The following is a 16,150-nucleotide window of genomic DNA, read 5'->3' as shown; positions in this document are numbered from 1 at the left end:
CATGCGGCTTCATAGCCTGGTATATTGCACAAGGTATTAGGCAGTGCAATGTATTATGTATGTTCATCTCTGATTTTTTTCCCCAAGAGACTCAAGTGCTCTTTGCAGGATAGTGTACAGAAAACAGAAATAATTTGTTTAGAAGGATCTAGTGTTTTTCTTTGGTTGCAAATGGTTTCAGAAGGAGAAAGAAAATGTGTGCCTTGATAAGAGAGGTTTAATTTTATATACAGTCTAGAAGACAAAATCACATTTGTGTCTCTACCAGATGTAGCATGGAAATTTGATTAGAAAAGACAAATCCAACTAGATTATGGGTGGCTTATTTTTCCTTTCACATAAGCCAGTTTAAACACAAAGTTGCTGCATGGAAGTCACTGGAGTTATGCTGATGTCACAGCCTACTTAAGTGGGAGTAGAATCAGCCCACCAGGGAGAAAGGGTCAGAAATGTCAAGAGGTTCTGCTGTTGTTCTAGTGCTTCCACACTGTTTATGCTCTCTGCTATCCTCTAGAGTGACGGTCTTCAAACCCATGGTCCATAGACCCTTGAGGGTCCACAGACTGCATCTAATGTTTCCAGAGAGATCTGCACATCCATTTTACAAGCCGGTACTTCGAAGTTTCACACTTTGAAGTTGCCACAGGGGAGATTTAGCCTAATGAAGTACTGCATATGCACCGCAGCATTTCATTAGTTATCTCCCGACACCTTAACTACCATGCCCCCGTCGAAGTTGAGGGCTAGTCTAGACACAGCCTAAGTAAACAAGACAAACTAATTAGCAGCTGTGTCCATTTGTTTCTGTGAAAATTCAGATGTCATGATAACTGAGGAAAGATAACACGTTTCTGAGGGGTATCTGTGTTAGTCTGTTTCTGTAAAACCCATGAGGAATCCTGAGGTACCAAGAAAACTAAACAGTTTTAGAGGGGCACAAGCTTTTGTGGACTGCAGACCAATTAATCAGATGCATGAAGTGAAAATGTCAGGATTGCAGGAATATATACACATGCAATGATGGGAGGCGAGGGACCAGTGCTAACATGGCCAACTCAGTCAGATTGGATGTGGCCTATTCTCAAGAGTTGATGAGAAGGTTTGAACAAAAAAAGAGGAGCAATTACTTTTTGTAGTGATCCAGCCATTCCTAGTCTCTACTCAGACCCAGTCTGATAGTGTCAAGTTTGCATAGGAATTCCAGCTCTGCAGTTTCATGCTGTAGGCTGTTTTCGACGTATTTTTACTCAAGTATGGCAACTGTCAAGTCTGTTACTGGGTGTCCAGGGACATTGAAGTGCTCTCCTACTGGTTTCAGTGTTACTGTTCTTGATGTCTGATTTGTGTCATTTATTCTTTTGCATAGAGAAATTCTGGTCTGTCGAATGTGGATGGCAGGGGGACATTGCCGGCATTTATCACCTTAGTAGATGTGCGGCTTAATGAGCCCCTGATGGTGTGGCTGATGTGGTTAGGTCCTATCATGGTGTCATTGAGCTAGATGTGTGTTGGCAACGGGATTTGTTGCAGGGATTGGCTCCTGGGTTAGTGTTTCTGTTGTGTGGTGTATAGTTGGTGGGCTAGCAGAAGCCATCGACCAAGCATATCTTCTCCAGATGTGCTATATTATGTATCCTTTGCAAAGAATGCTATCAGGAGATATTTCTGCAAAAGCTCCCAGCAAGTCAGAAATTCTGGCACTTTCCACTAAGTGCTGGATGGTCCATATAACACACGCTTCATAGTGAAAATAGCTTACAGCCAAATTTGTTTAGCATAAAGCCTCTGTGCATGAAAGGCAATTGACTTATTTCTGTTGAAGACTGGGCTGAAAATGGCCCTCTGTGTCAGCCATATGATCCAACAACATACATACAATCTTTGCATTTGAATGAGTAAGTTAGGGATAATCAGGTCTTCAGGCTCTTAAATGTGGTTTTCCTTTCCTAGTAGTCTCCAATGAAGAGACACCTTTGAATGCCAAAAGCAGTGTGACTGACGTGATCAGGTCCACTGATGGTGGCCATCAGAGGCTCATATTCCTGCACTTCCACCGATGTGAGTTATGCCATCATGTGCCAGCAGTGCCCCTCTGCCATGTATGTTGGACAAACAAGACAGTCTCTTTGCCAAAGGATGAATGGACGCACATCAGACATTAGGAATCTGAATACAGATAAACTGGTAAGTGAGCACTTTAACTTGGCAGGATACTCAATTAATGACTTTGTGTATTACAACACAGATACTTTAACACCAGATTGCAAAGGGAGACATCAGAATTAGAATGCATTGTGAAGTTCGATACCTATCACTGTGGACTCAGCAAAGATCTCAATAGTCTTATGCATTACAAGGACAATTTCCCCACCTTTGATGTTTGCAGGGATGGCAGATGTCCCACGTAACTTAACTGACGCTTCCCAGAGTTTTTATTTTCTCTCTGCCCCTCTAACCTCTCCCCACACCTCCCTACTTTTTAATTTTTTGTTTAGCTGATTCTGCAGTTTTCTCTGAGTTTTTCTCTCAGTTCTGCTCCAGAATCTGAAGAAGTGGGTCTTCCATAGGAAGGACACGGATCATCTAATAAATAATATTGTTAGTCTGTAAAGTGCTATAGGACTGCTTGCTTTGTTTTGCAAAGATACAGACTAACACAGGTACCCTTCTGACTAAATCTAAAAGAGATTTCTTAGAACTTGTGAAAGTGGAGTCATTTTGTAAGATCAGGATGAAATTCTGTCCCTCTGAAGTCAATGGGCCAAGATTATACCTATATTTTTATTCACTTGTTTCTTTTACATCTATCTTCCACAAAGAATATAAAAGACCTACATCTGCTCTGAGGGCCATTTCCATTATCTCTGAGCTACTAAGTATTTGAGAATAGATGTTTTATTTTTCCTGTTGCTTAAGTTTTTGTCATCTATTTTGCCTAGGGAGGTTGTGGAATCTCCATCTGTGGAGATATTTAAGAACAGGTTAGATAAATGTCTGTCAGGGATGGTCTAGACAGTACTTGGTCCTGCCATGAGGGCAGGGGGCTGGACTGGATGACCTTGCAACGTCCCTTCCAGTCCTAGCATTCTGTGATTCTATGATTCTATCTATGGTTGCTTCCTTTCCATGATTTGACTTATTTATTCAAGTAGTTCTTCCAGCTGATCTCCCAATATAGCATAGAAGTTCGTTAGTTAGAATCCAAATGGTCATTTATCTGCTCTTCAAGTATATTCATTGTGGCCAAAAATTACCTTATTATATTTCCTGTAGAAGGTCAAGGTTCTTACCACAGCCTCTTTATTAGTTACTCAAGATGGTGTAGAATAAAATGAAGACAAACAAACAAAAAAACTTTAAAGCAGTTGCCTGTCAACTGAAAATTTTTGCAAAGCCATGTTGATTTTTTCACAATTTTCCATTTTCAAAGATGTGCACTTTTTCTCCAGATTTTTTTTAATGGGATAATTCTGAAAACATCAACATGGCTTTGCAAAAATTATCTGTTTGGTTAAGAAGTTCCAATTTCATGTGCTGGTTGTTTCTACTATTCAAGTACTGTGCAACTGCAAGTAACAGAGAGGTAGCCATGTTAGTCTGTACTCCAACAAAACAAAACAGCAGAAATGTTGCACTTTAAAGATGAACAAAATGATTTATTCGGTGATGAGCTTTCGTGGGACAGACCCACTTCATCAGATCAATCTCATTTCCAATACAGACTGACATTTATAAGTACAGAGGACCAAAAAAAATTGCAATAAAAACTGACATATCAAATACATAGGAGGGGTATGAGGGGCAGGGGGATGTTAATTGCCCTGCCTGAGATAATTATGAACATCAAAGGAAGGGAAGCAGTCCTTGTAATGTGTGAGGTAATTGATATCTCTGTTCATACCATGTGTTAATATGTTGAATTTGAATATGAATTCCAACTCACAATTTTCTCGCTCTGTTTTTAAATTCTCTTTGCTCCAGGACACAAATTCTCAGGTCTTGAACAGAATGGCCCACTCCACTGAAGTGTTCACTGACCAGCTTATGTGTATTGAGTTTCTTGACGTCTGCTCTGTGTCCGTTTATTCTTTCATGAAGGTTTTGCCCAGTCTATCCAACGTACACAGTGGCAGGGCATTGGTGGCATGTAATAGCATACATAATGTTGCTGGAAGTGCATGAGAATGTGCTTTTGATGTTGTAACTAACATGGTTAGGTCCAGTAGTGGTATCCCCAGAATAAATATGTGGACAAAGTTGGCGGCAGGGTTTGTTGCAAGGAAAAGTTCCAGGATTAGTGTTACTGTGGTGTAGCCTATGATTACTTGTGAGAATCTTTCTTAGGTTAGGAGATTGTCCTTTCCTATAGACAGGCCTGTCACCTCTGGCCTTCTGGAGTGTAGCATCCTTATCCAGAATAGGTAGTAGGTTTATAATGATGCATGGTAGGGGTTTGAGTTGGGGGCTATAGGTGATGACAAGTGGTGTTCTGTTATTGATTTCTGGATCCTATCTTGAAGTAGCTGGTTTCTGGGTATTCGTCTGGCCCTGTCAATTTTTTTTTTTTTTTTACTTCTCCCAGGCCGCATCTACACGTGCACGCTACTTCGAAGTAGTGGCGCCAACTTCGAAATAGCGCCCGTCACGGCTACACGTGTTGGGCGCTATTTCTAAGTTGAAATCGACATTAGGCGATGAGACGTCGAAGTCGCTAACCCCATGAGGGGATGGGAATAGCGCCCTACTTCGAAGTTGAACGTCGAAGTAGGGCACGTGTAGACGATCCGCATCCTGCAACATCGAAACAGCGGGGTCCGCCATGGCGGCCATCAGCTGAGGGGTTGAGAGACGCTCTCTCTCCAGCCCCTGCGGGGCTCTATGGTCACCATGTGCAGCAGCCCTTAGCCCAGGGCTTCTGGCTGCTGCTGCTGCAGCTGGGGATCCATGCTGCATGCACAGGGTCTGCAACCAGTTGTTGGCTCTGTGGATCTTGTGTTGTTTAGTGCAACTGTGTCTGGGAGGGGCCCTTTAAGGGAGCAGCTTGCTGCTGAGTCTGCCCTGTGACCCTGTCTGCAGCTGTTCCTGGCACCCTTATTTCGATGTGTGCTACTTTGGCGTGTAGACGTTCCCTCGCAGCGCTTATTTCGATGTGGTGCTGCCCAACATCGAAGTTGAACGTCGACGTTGCCAGCTGTGGAGGACGTGTAGACGTTATTCATCGAAATAGACTATTTCGATGTCGCTACATTGAAATAAGCTGTTTCGATGTAGCGTGCACGTGTAGACGTAGCCCCAGTGGGTAATTAAGTTTTATGGATGTTTGGTAGAGGTCTTGTAGTTTTTTGTCTCTGTCAGTAGGATCAGAGCAGATGCAATTGCATCTAAGGCCTTGACTATAAACATGTGGTGTGTGCTGGATTGAAGCTGGAGGCATATTGGTACGTGTAGCAGTCAATGGGTTTCCAGTAGAGAGTGGTGTTGATGTAGCCATCAGCGATTTGTACTGTGGTATCCAGGAAATGTTTTTCTTGTGTGGAATAGTCAAGGCTGAGATTGATGGTAGCATGCAGGTTGTTAACATCTGTGTGGAATTCTTCCAGAGTCTCTTTACTGTGGGTCCAAATGATAAAGATGTCATCGATGTCGTGTAAGTAAAGGAGGGGTGACAGGGGACAAGAGCTAAGGAATTGTTGTTCAAAGTCAGCCATAAAAATATAAGCATACTGTGGGGCCATGCAAGTGCCCATCGCAGTGCTGCTAATTTGGAGGTATAAGTTGTCCCCAAATTGGAAATAATTGTGGGTGAGAACAAAGTTACATAGGTCAGCCACCAGATTTGCTGTGGTAACATCAGGGATGGTATTCCTGATATTTGTTGTCCATCTTCATGTGAAATGTTGGTGTAGAGAGCTTCTAGATCCATGGTGGCAAGGATGGAATTGTCAGGAAGGTTTCCAATGTTTTGTAATTTCCTCAGGAATCAGTGGTATCTCAGAGTAAGCTTAGAGTGCTGGTGGTGTTGGGTTTGAGGAGGGAGTCTACATAACAGGAAGTCTGGTAGTAAGGGTGCCAATACCTCAAATGATGGGGCATCCTGGGTTTCCAGATGTGTGAATTTTAGGCAGTAAATAGAATAATCGAGATCGGGGGTCAGATGGTGTGTTTGAGTGAATTTAGTCTCAAGCAGAGGCAGGGAGTTCTTTAAGTAGATGGTGTAGTTTCTTTTGATATTCCAAAGTGGGGTCTGAGGAAAGAGGTCTGTAAAATGTGGTGTTGGATAGTTGTCTAGCTGCCTCTTGTTCATAGTCTGACTTATTCATGATGACTATAAGACCCCCTTTGTCAGCCATCTTGATTTATAACATCCGAGTTATTTTTGAGACTTGGGACAGCATAGCGTTCAGCACAGTTGAGATTGTATTTCATTTGGTGTTGTTTGTGTATAATTTCAGTCAGTGCATGGTTGTGGAAGCATTGTATATAGAAATCTAGACTGTCACTACACCCGTTGGGGAAGCGCACATAGAATTCTTCTTCTTTTGGTGTTGGTAGCAGAGAATCTAGTGAATCAGACTGATGCTCATTGGTGTGTTGGAAGTATTCTCTTAGATGGAGATGACGAAAGGTGTCAAGATCACCACAAAATTGTATTAGGTTTATGGAAGCAGTGGGGCAAAAAGGAAGACCCTGGGATAAGAGAGACTCTTCAGCTGGATTGAGTTTGTAGCTTGAAAGGTTAACAATATTATCTAGTGTGTTGTAGTTGTTGTAATGGTAGTGTCCTGAGGAATGAAGTAATTAGGTAGTTTATTGTCCTTTTCTTTTTGTAGGGAGTGGAAGTGTGTATTACACTTTTTTTATCAAGTGTAGGAAAAGTCCCGCTCTGTGGGGTCTTGTGTGGAAACTTGATTTTTCATGAGAGTTTCAAGTTCAGAGAGGTCATGCTTGATCCTTTCCTGCATGCTGTACAGGATACTGATCAAGTGGTTCCTCGGTTCCTTAGAGAGTGTGTGGCATAGCTTCCCACTATAATCAGTGCAGTACATTGATTGTAATGGATTTTTCACTGTCAGTCTTTTGGGTATGATGTCCATGTTTTTGCATTTGGAGAGATGATGTTTGTCTGAATCTGAGCAAGATTTTTTATATAGCTGATGGATCTCCATTCCAAATGGCTAAATGTAGTGCAACTCTAAGGCATTCTAGTATCTGTTCAACTATTTTTGAGTGGCTGGAGTCTTCTGCTTTACAGTCTGGTTTTGTGATTGCCTTTCTTTTGACAAGCTAAACCATGGTCAGCCAGGCCTGTCATTGTCTGGAAGGCAACTAATTTGAACCTAGATTCTGGGATTATAAAGCACAAAGAGACTACTGTGATTGTCTTGTCTGATCTTCTGCATAGCACAGGCCCTAGACTTTCCCTGAGTTAATTTGGACTCAAAGTCTGTTTCAAAGAGATATCCAGTCTTTGGAAAATGAACCTCAACATCTGGTCGATTTTTTTTTCAATGGTTAATTACCCTGACTGTTAAAATGTATTTCTTATTTCCAGTCTGAATTTTTCTAGCTTCATCTTCCAGCCACTGAATCGTGTTGTGATGGTGCATTTCACATGCTTTACAGAAATATACTTTTGATTATGAATATGCAAAACTGGAAAATGCTTTATGCATCATACATCATGTAAGAAGTATCATTTGAAAAGTAATCTGCTGAATGTGTATATTTGTATGCATGTAGCACTTCTGTATCTGAAAATAGGAATATTGTTTGTAGTTTATTATCAACGAGTTCACGTTGGGAACATATTGCAAGGCAGGCCAGTTCATGCTTAAAGACAGTCTCCAAACCTGAAGCACATACTCATCATTAACAATACATTACACCACAGAATCACTAATCCACAAACCAATCCTTTTAACAAACCCTGTTGCCAACTCTGTCCACCTGTCTACCCAAGTAACATTATCAAAGGACCTAACCACATCAGGGGCTTCTTCACGTGCACATTTACTATTGTGATATATGCCATCATGTGCCAGAAATGCCCCTCATCCATCTAGAATGGCAAAACCCCATGAGGAATGAGGGAACAGTTCCCCAGTGCAACCTTCATGCCCCATGTGCAACCTTCACCCTCCACTGATTTCCCAACACTTCCCTCTGGCTGAAATTCCAATCTGTGACTTTCTTATAAATAAGCTAGGAAAATACAGCCTAGATGGGGCAACTATAAGGTGGGTGCATAACTGTTTGGATAACCATTCTGCAAGAGTAGGTATCAATGGTTCACAGTCATGTTGGGAGCGCAGAACAAGTGGGGTTTTGCAGGGATCAGTTGTGGGAACAGTTCTGTTCAATATGTTCATGAATGATTTAGATAAGGGCATAGAAAGCACACTTCTAAAGTCTGTGAATGATGCTGAACTGGGAGGTGTTGCAAGTACTTTGGAGAATAGGATTAAAATTCAAAATAACTTGGACAAACCAAATAAATGGTCTGAGAAGCACAGAATGAAATTCAATAATCGCTATGAATGAAATGAAATTCAATAATAATAAATGCTAAGGGCTCCACTGAGGAAGGGACAATCAGTTTCACAGATGGCAAATGGGTGCCTAGGAAGGAGCACTGGAGAAAGGGATCTAGGGGTCATAGTGGACCAAAAGCTAAATATGAGTCAACAGTGTGACAGAATTGCAAAAGAAAGCAAATATCATTCTGGGATATATTAACAGGAGTTTGTAAGCAGGACAGGAGGAGTAATTCTTCTGCTCTGCTCTGTGCTTGTCAGGCCTCAGCCGGAGTACGGTGTCCAGTTCGGGTGCCACATTTCAGGAAGAATGTGAGCAGAGTTGGAAGTAATGAAGTAGAAGTACTTTGTTACACTACCCAGTAAATTTTTTCTGATTTGTGCTTTACACAAGTAATTTATTTTCATGAAATTTGTACTTTTACTCAAGTATTTTAAAAAGAAAGTATTGTACATTTTACTCACCGACCATTTCCAAAAATGCTTAGTTACTCACTACTTTTATCACCCCAGTAACAGTTGTGCAAGTCAGTATCAATGAAGCGTTCAAATAGCTAGGGGACATTGATTTTTGCTGATGATGATGTCCTCCTTTCACAACATGAAAGTATGAAAGAAAAGGTCACAACCCGAGACAAAACTGTGTCCATGGCTGGCCTGAGTATTAACAAGGGAAGGACCAAGACAATGAGGATCAACTAGTCCAATAACAATGCCATCACTCAGGGAGGGGATGACTTGGAAGATGTGGGGCAGTTCACCTACTTGAGGAGTATTATGGGCATAGATGGAGAAACAGAGAACGATATGAATGCCAGGATAGGGAAAGCAACAGCTGTATTCAAGACCGTCTGTCCCTTATGGAGTTCATTAATAATATCTGCAAAGACAAAACTGGATCTTCAACACAAGTGTGAAGAGTGTGCTCTTGTATGGATGTGAAACCTGGTGTACTAAAATCTTCAAATCACAAGTTACAGACATTCATAAACAGATGACTGATGTACATACTTCACATCAAATGGCAAGACTTCAGCACAAATGAGGAGCTTTGGAACAAAGCAGGACAAGAACTAATTGACACTGACATCAAGAGAAGAAAGTGGAGAAGCGTAGGCCACACTCTCAGAAAATCATCATCCAGCATAGTTCGTGAAGCTCTCACATGAAACATGCAAGGAAAACGCAAAAGAGGAAGACCTCGGACAGCATGGAGAAGGCCTACTGAGACTGAAGGACAACAACTGGGGTATTCCTGGAGCCAGCTAGAAGTTTTGTCCCAAGACAGAGTGAAGTGGAGGAGACTAGAAGATGACCTATGCTCCACATGGAGTACAAGGGTTAATTAAGTAAGTCAATCAGTATTCCAATATGCTAAAGCACAGCTGCATGTGCAATTAGCCAATCATCATGCAGTGACATTTTTTAAAAAAAAAACAAGAAGCACAATGACCGCGCCAAAGATGAAACCCTTTTAATAGCTGCATCAACACCTTTTCACTCAACCAGCCTTTTAATAGCCACATCAACACCCTTTCATTCAAAAACAGTATCTATGCAGGCGCTACCAGGCCTAGGTCTGAGCAACCAGGGCTGCTGCCCAGGGCAATGTACTGGCAGGGGGTGCATATGAACAAGCTCATGTGACTTTACCTGCAGCCAGCCAGCTAGGTGGGAAGGGAAATCTAGCATCTCAGCCAAGGCTAGGGAGGACAGCAGCACTTACTGTCTCAGGTAATTCTTCTGCACTGGTGGCAGCAGCCACAAGGTGGGAGCCCAGGCCAGGGGCTTCCCATTCTCGCTGGGGCAGAGGACAACCGGTAGAAGCCCTATGGCAAGAGGGTGGGGCAGGCAGTGCTGGAAGAGACTCAGAGTTGAGGTGGGCATCTGAGTTTGGTGAGGATCAAAGAAGTTCGTGTATTTGTGCATTCTCTATGTTTTGGCTGGCTGGGGTTTGGTGTTGGGGCAGGTATTAGTGTGTGTAGCTTCCTTCTGTGTGTGCTCTGTCTGGGATTTGGAGCAGCCCTGCTCTCTGGGTGTGTGTTAGTGTGGAGCAAGTCTGGGTCCGTCCCCACCCCTCTTTCCACCTAAGAGTCCCACAGGGGAACTGAGGAGGAAGGCTGGGCTACAAGCTGGGGGTTGGGTATGACACTCGAGTTGTTGAGGTGGGAACCTTTTAATTGTGTCCCTCCCTTTTCAGCACTTGGTTCTATCTTCTGGCTTCCCTGGCTGGCTTACCCATTTTGGTAACTTTTTGGGGGTGTAAGGGGGCTGCTGCTGCTGCTTCCCCAATGTGAGGCAGGTGGATGGGTGCCGAGGTGATAGCTGTTACTGAAATCAGCTCTCCCAGGAGTGCCCTAGGGAAATGAGTTACAGGGGGTGATGTCTGAAACACATTTACCTTTCATTCAATTCTTGATGACTGAGCCACAAGAAAGGTCTAGAAAACATGGCTGATAAGGCAAGATTGAAAGAATTGGGTTTGTTTAGTCTAGAAGAGAGAAGACCAACCAGGGACATAACAACTTTCAAGTACCTGAAAGGCTGTTACCAGGAGGAGGGAGATAAATTGTTCTCTTTAACCTCTGAGGATAAGACAAGAAGCAATGGGCGTAAATTGCAGCAAGCGATGTCGAAGTTGGACATTAGGAAAGAATTCCGAGCTTTCAGAATAGTGAGCACTTGAATAAATGACCTTGGGAGGTAGTGAAATCTCCCTCACTGGAGATTTTTAAGAACAAGTTAGACAAACACCTGTCATGGATGGTCTAGGTCAGTGTTTCTTAATCTGTTCCCCGCAACACTGGTGTTCTGTGAACAACTTGCAGGTGTGCCACAAGCATTTGGAAATACATATTTTCTGTTATTGAAACCAGATACAATGTTACTTCTTCATTGCTGTGATACCCGATTAAATTACTTCATTTTGGTTTTGCTGTATATATTGCTGTTTGGGTTTTTTTTCCTTTGACAACAATTTTTGAAAGAAAATGTTCATAGGTGTTCCACATAAAAAATCAGATTGTGTGGTATTCCATGGTCTCAGAAAGCTTAAGAAAGACTGCTTTAGATGGTGCTGGGTCTTCCCATGGTCCCTTCCTGTTCTAATATTCTATGATTCAGTCATGCCCCCGGTGGGGCTCAAGCCCCAATCCACAGCCCCTAAACCCACTCAAGCCCTGATGCCTGCCCCCTCTTACTGTAAATAAAACCACATATATTTGAAGCCCTCAGTGTAATTCCCCAGAGTCCTTACCCCAGAACATTGAGAAGGGGTTACAGTGGCCCTTCCTTAGGTCCTCACTATAGCTCATCTATCAGAGCTTGTGATGTAAAAAGGGAACACAATGAAAGCACCAATCCACTGTACTTCAAGGATCTTCACTAACCAAGAAAAAGGAGGAAAGGAGGGGAGAGGGAGGATTAACGTGTTAGGGAGCAGCTTTTGCAGTCACAATTAGACACATGTTCATACAAACAATATAAGAGGATGAACATAAGAATATAAGTGTTGGAATAAAGTCTGGATACTGTGTGTGAAGCAACAAAGGTTTATTACAACCAGCTGGCAGAGAGACTCTGAACTTGGCTGAGTTTCAGAATGCACTGACAGGCATCAAGTTGTGATTGGTTATATAGAGATCTAATAGGCTGAGGAAAGGATAGGAGCAGACATTAAGGAAATGAGCATAATCAATGAGCAATCCATGTGAATTAACAAACAATCTGGGAGTTACAAAGAGTTTCCCGTCCACAGTTTACAGAACATTTTATCTACAAACAACATGTCCTTTGAAGAGTGCAGTCCCCAACACCGATGTATAAAGTGATATCTCATCTGTAATACACTGATGTGTAGTGCAGTGATGTCTGTCTGGCATCCTGATGTAATCTTCACATGGACGTGATCATCCATATTATCTCTACAGAATCAAAGCAAGCGAGCAATGCAGGATCAAAGCAGAAGATAGTGAAAGAATCATGTCAGTCACCCTTTAACTATGGTCCAGTTACCCTCCCCACATTCCACAGTTCCTGGAATGGGACTGCCTAGGGACTTATTTACATCAACTGGGATGCCCTCCCCAGATGGCTGGGGTGGGGGGGCTTACCAGACTCCATTTTGGAACAGTGGTTCTTAGCAAATATCATGGCCTACTTCAGAATTTTATCCTGTAGTCCCTCCTCTAACCTAAGGGTTTGTGAACCCGCTGGGTTACATGTATCAATTTTAGTATCATTGGTTTGTTTTGGAAGTGTCTGTACAGCACTAATGTCAGTAGGAATGTCAACATGGACACTCCCCACATGACTTGACAAAATATCACCAAATTTATCCCCATGGCATTCTGTCACCAGTAAAGGCGCTGTCCATAATTGTTGTCTTGACCTCTACTGCCTGGTTCAGTGCCCCTGAGTATTTGGATCTAGCTTGGCCCAGGGTCTCACCTATCTGTGTGTACCTCAGACAGCCGATCTCAATGTACTTTTGGGCTTCGGCCACCAGCTCCTTGATCTTCACCTGCAGGGCCACTAGACCCTCCTCTAGGTACTTACTTCTGCTGTGCCATTCAAGGTCCCAGGTTAGGTTACCCGTCATTGCCTGTGTACGGTGGAGCCACATCCCATCAGTGGTCAGAGTTGCTCTGCGAGGGACGTCATGCACACGGGTGGATACATGGAAGGGCAGGGCTTTCCATTCAGTTTGATGGAGTGGTTAGTCTGCGTAGTCAAACACCAGTAGGGACCCTTCATTTGGACTAGCTTTATGTACATCCATTTCTCGGTGACCATTAATTCAAACCTAGACAAGTTCGTCAAGACGTTATATGGACATGTACATGGAATCTCCTTATTGGAATAGGTGCGACACTCACCGGGGTACAAATTACCTCCAGCGACCTCTGAATAGGCAATGACTTCTATTTTAGTGGTGCGACCCTTCCTTGGCACAGACAGGGAGGTTACCATTCTGGCCTGCTGTAAGTGGGGAATGCCTAAAGTTACTAGGAGGCTGAAGATTATGCTGTGCCCCATCCACATTGGCCATTGGACTCTCACTGACTGTGTCCCCATTCCCATGGGGTAATACTGGGGAGATGGGGGCTTACCACCTTCAAGACAGCTGGGTGGACTCAGCCATCCAGGGGGTTTGTTATGTTACCCTGGGAGGTCCTATTCTCCAGCAATCCCTTTCTGTTCTCTCTTTTTAGTACCATTTATTAATAGATCAACTAACCTTCGGTCTACGCAGTCTGTTATACTCAGTGAGGAAATGCTGAATTCGACAGATCCTTTAAACTATTCAGGATTAGTGAATTAGTCTGGCTGATGTCTAGTCTCCTCTGTGGTCCTTGAATATTACTGCATCTGCCAGCCTTGATTCAATACAGTTCCTTTCCTCAGCTCATTGTGCTATGACATAGGTGTTGCTGACAGAGTTCCCAACACCAAACCAGCCTGCAATGGTATCTGCTAAGCTCCACCTTTTGCCAACTGAGGTGTTTGCTAATTTTGTTTGTTAGTCTGGTAAAATTAGTGCATTGTTGGCCTACAGCCTCTCGGACAATATGCACCTCAGACTTAAAGGTGTAAAATATCACCAAGATGAAGACTGATGACACTGGTCCTATCATTAGTAGCTCTAGTTCAGGGACAGGGGTTTGCTCAGGGCATGATACACACTCGGGGGTTCTACTCTATCCTTTGTTATAACTTGGCTGATGGTTTCCAGTTGTGGGCATTTCAGAGTGGGCCATCATTTAACAAATGATTGCCATGTCTCTGGGGTTACTTCTGTTTGGGCTTTAAGTGGTAAACCCCAGCGGGAGTTAGTAGTACTCCAGTGTAATTGACACATGATGTGGTGTTGGTATTGGGCTTCTGTCCTACAATATCCCACACAAACTCCAGCACTGAAGACAGTGTATTTCTCTCAGTGCCTGTGTCATTGTAATATGCAAAGTAATTATGTGTAAATGAGTGGTAACCCAAGGCTTTATGGTCTCCTCACTGTTAGTATGCAGCTGCCTCTCTGTGTAAGTAATTTGGAGATTTTATGCATTATTGGGGGTTACTGTTCCCCTTATTGGACCTCAGCAGGGTTCGAGGGTGCCTTTCTGTTGGGCTGAAAAGCCAGTGCAACCCATGACTTTTCCCAAATATTTCCCTTGGGCTCCATAACCTCTGGCACCTGGCACCAGCGAGTAGCTGGACACTTGGCCATTATGGAAATGGGGATATTACTAGTTTATCTGTTTATCTTAAGTAGAGGAGGGGTAGTAGGGGACGAGAGCTGAGGAATCGTTGTTCCAGGTCAGCCATAAATATATTAGCATTTTTAATATATATTAACATTATATAGATATATATTAATATATATATTAACAATATATATGAATGTATATTGTTAATAATAGCATATGCTAATATATTTATGGCTGACCTGGAACAATGATTCCTCAGCTCTCATCCCCTATTACCCCTCCTCTACTTAAGATACCTTGATGACATCTTTATGATTTGGACCCAAGGTACAGAGACTCAAGAAGAATTCCACAGAGACTTTAACAATCTATACCCCACCATCAACTTATGCCTTGATTATGCCACACGAGAGGTACATTTCCTGGACACTACAGTACTCATCAAGGATGGCCTGATCAGTACCACACTGTACCGAAAACCTACTGATCGCTATACTTACCTACACCCTTCTAGCTTCCATCCTGCACACATGACTAGATCCATTGTTTACAATCAAGCTCTTAGATACAATCACATTTGCTCTGATCCAGCTGACAGAGACCAAAAACTACAAGATCTTTACCAAATATTCATAAACCTGAATTACCCACCAGGAGAAGTAAAAAAACAAATCGACAGGGCCAGACGAATACCCAGAGACCAGCTACTCCAAGATCGGCCCAGAAAAGCCAAGAACAGAACACCACTGGTCATCTCCTTCAGCCCCCAACTTGAACCACTGCAACGAATTATTAAAGACCTACAACCTATCCTTAATCAGGATGCCACACTCCAGAAGGCCCCAGGTGACATGCCTGTTCTCTCCTACAGACAACCTCCCAACCTCATGAGGATCCTCACAAACAGCCACAGTCTGTACTCCAGGAATACCAGTCCTGGAACCTTTCCTTGCAACAAAGCCCACTGCCAGCTTTGTCCACATATCTTCTCTGGAAATACCATCACTGGGCCTAACCAGGTTACTCACAGAATCACAGATGCCTTCTCGTGCTCCTCTACTAACATCATATGTGCCATCACGTGCCAACAATTCCCAGATGCTTTGTATATTGGACAGACTTCTCACTCCCTTAGACAAAGGGTTAATGGACACGAAACAGACATCAAAACACTCCAGATCCACAAATCAGTCAGTCAGCATTTTAATGGAATGGGCCGTTCTGTTAATGACTGACGAGTATGCGTGTTACTGAAAAAAAATTTTTCGCACCGCTATTCAAAGAGAAACAGCCAGGCTGTCTTTTATATTCCAATTCGGCACATTAACACGTGGTTTGAACCAGGATGGGAATTTTCTGAGTCACTAGAGGGGCTCATCTGTATACTTGGCTTAATCTAATTCTTGACCT

Source organism: Carettochelys insculpta, chromosome 3 (genome assembly GCF_033958435.1).
Source record: "Carettochelys insculpta isolate YL-2023 chromosome 3, ASM3395843v1, whole genome shotgun sequence".
In the NCBI taxonomy this organism is placed as follows: Eukaryota; Metazoa; Chordata; order Testudines; family Carettochelyidae; genus Carettochelys; species Carettochelys insculpta.
Note: the sequence above shows the minus strand (reverse complement) of the source record.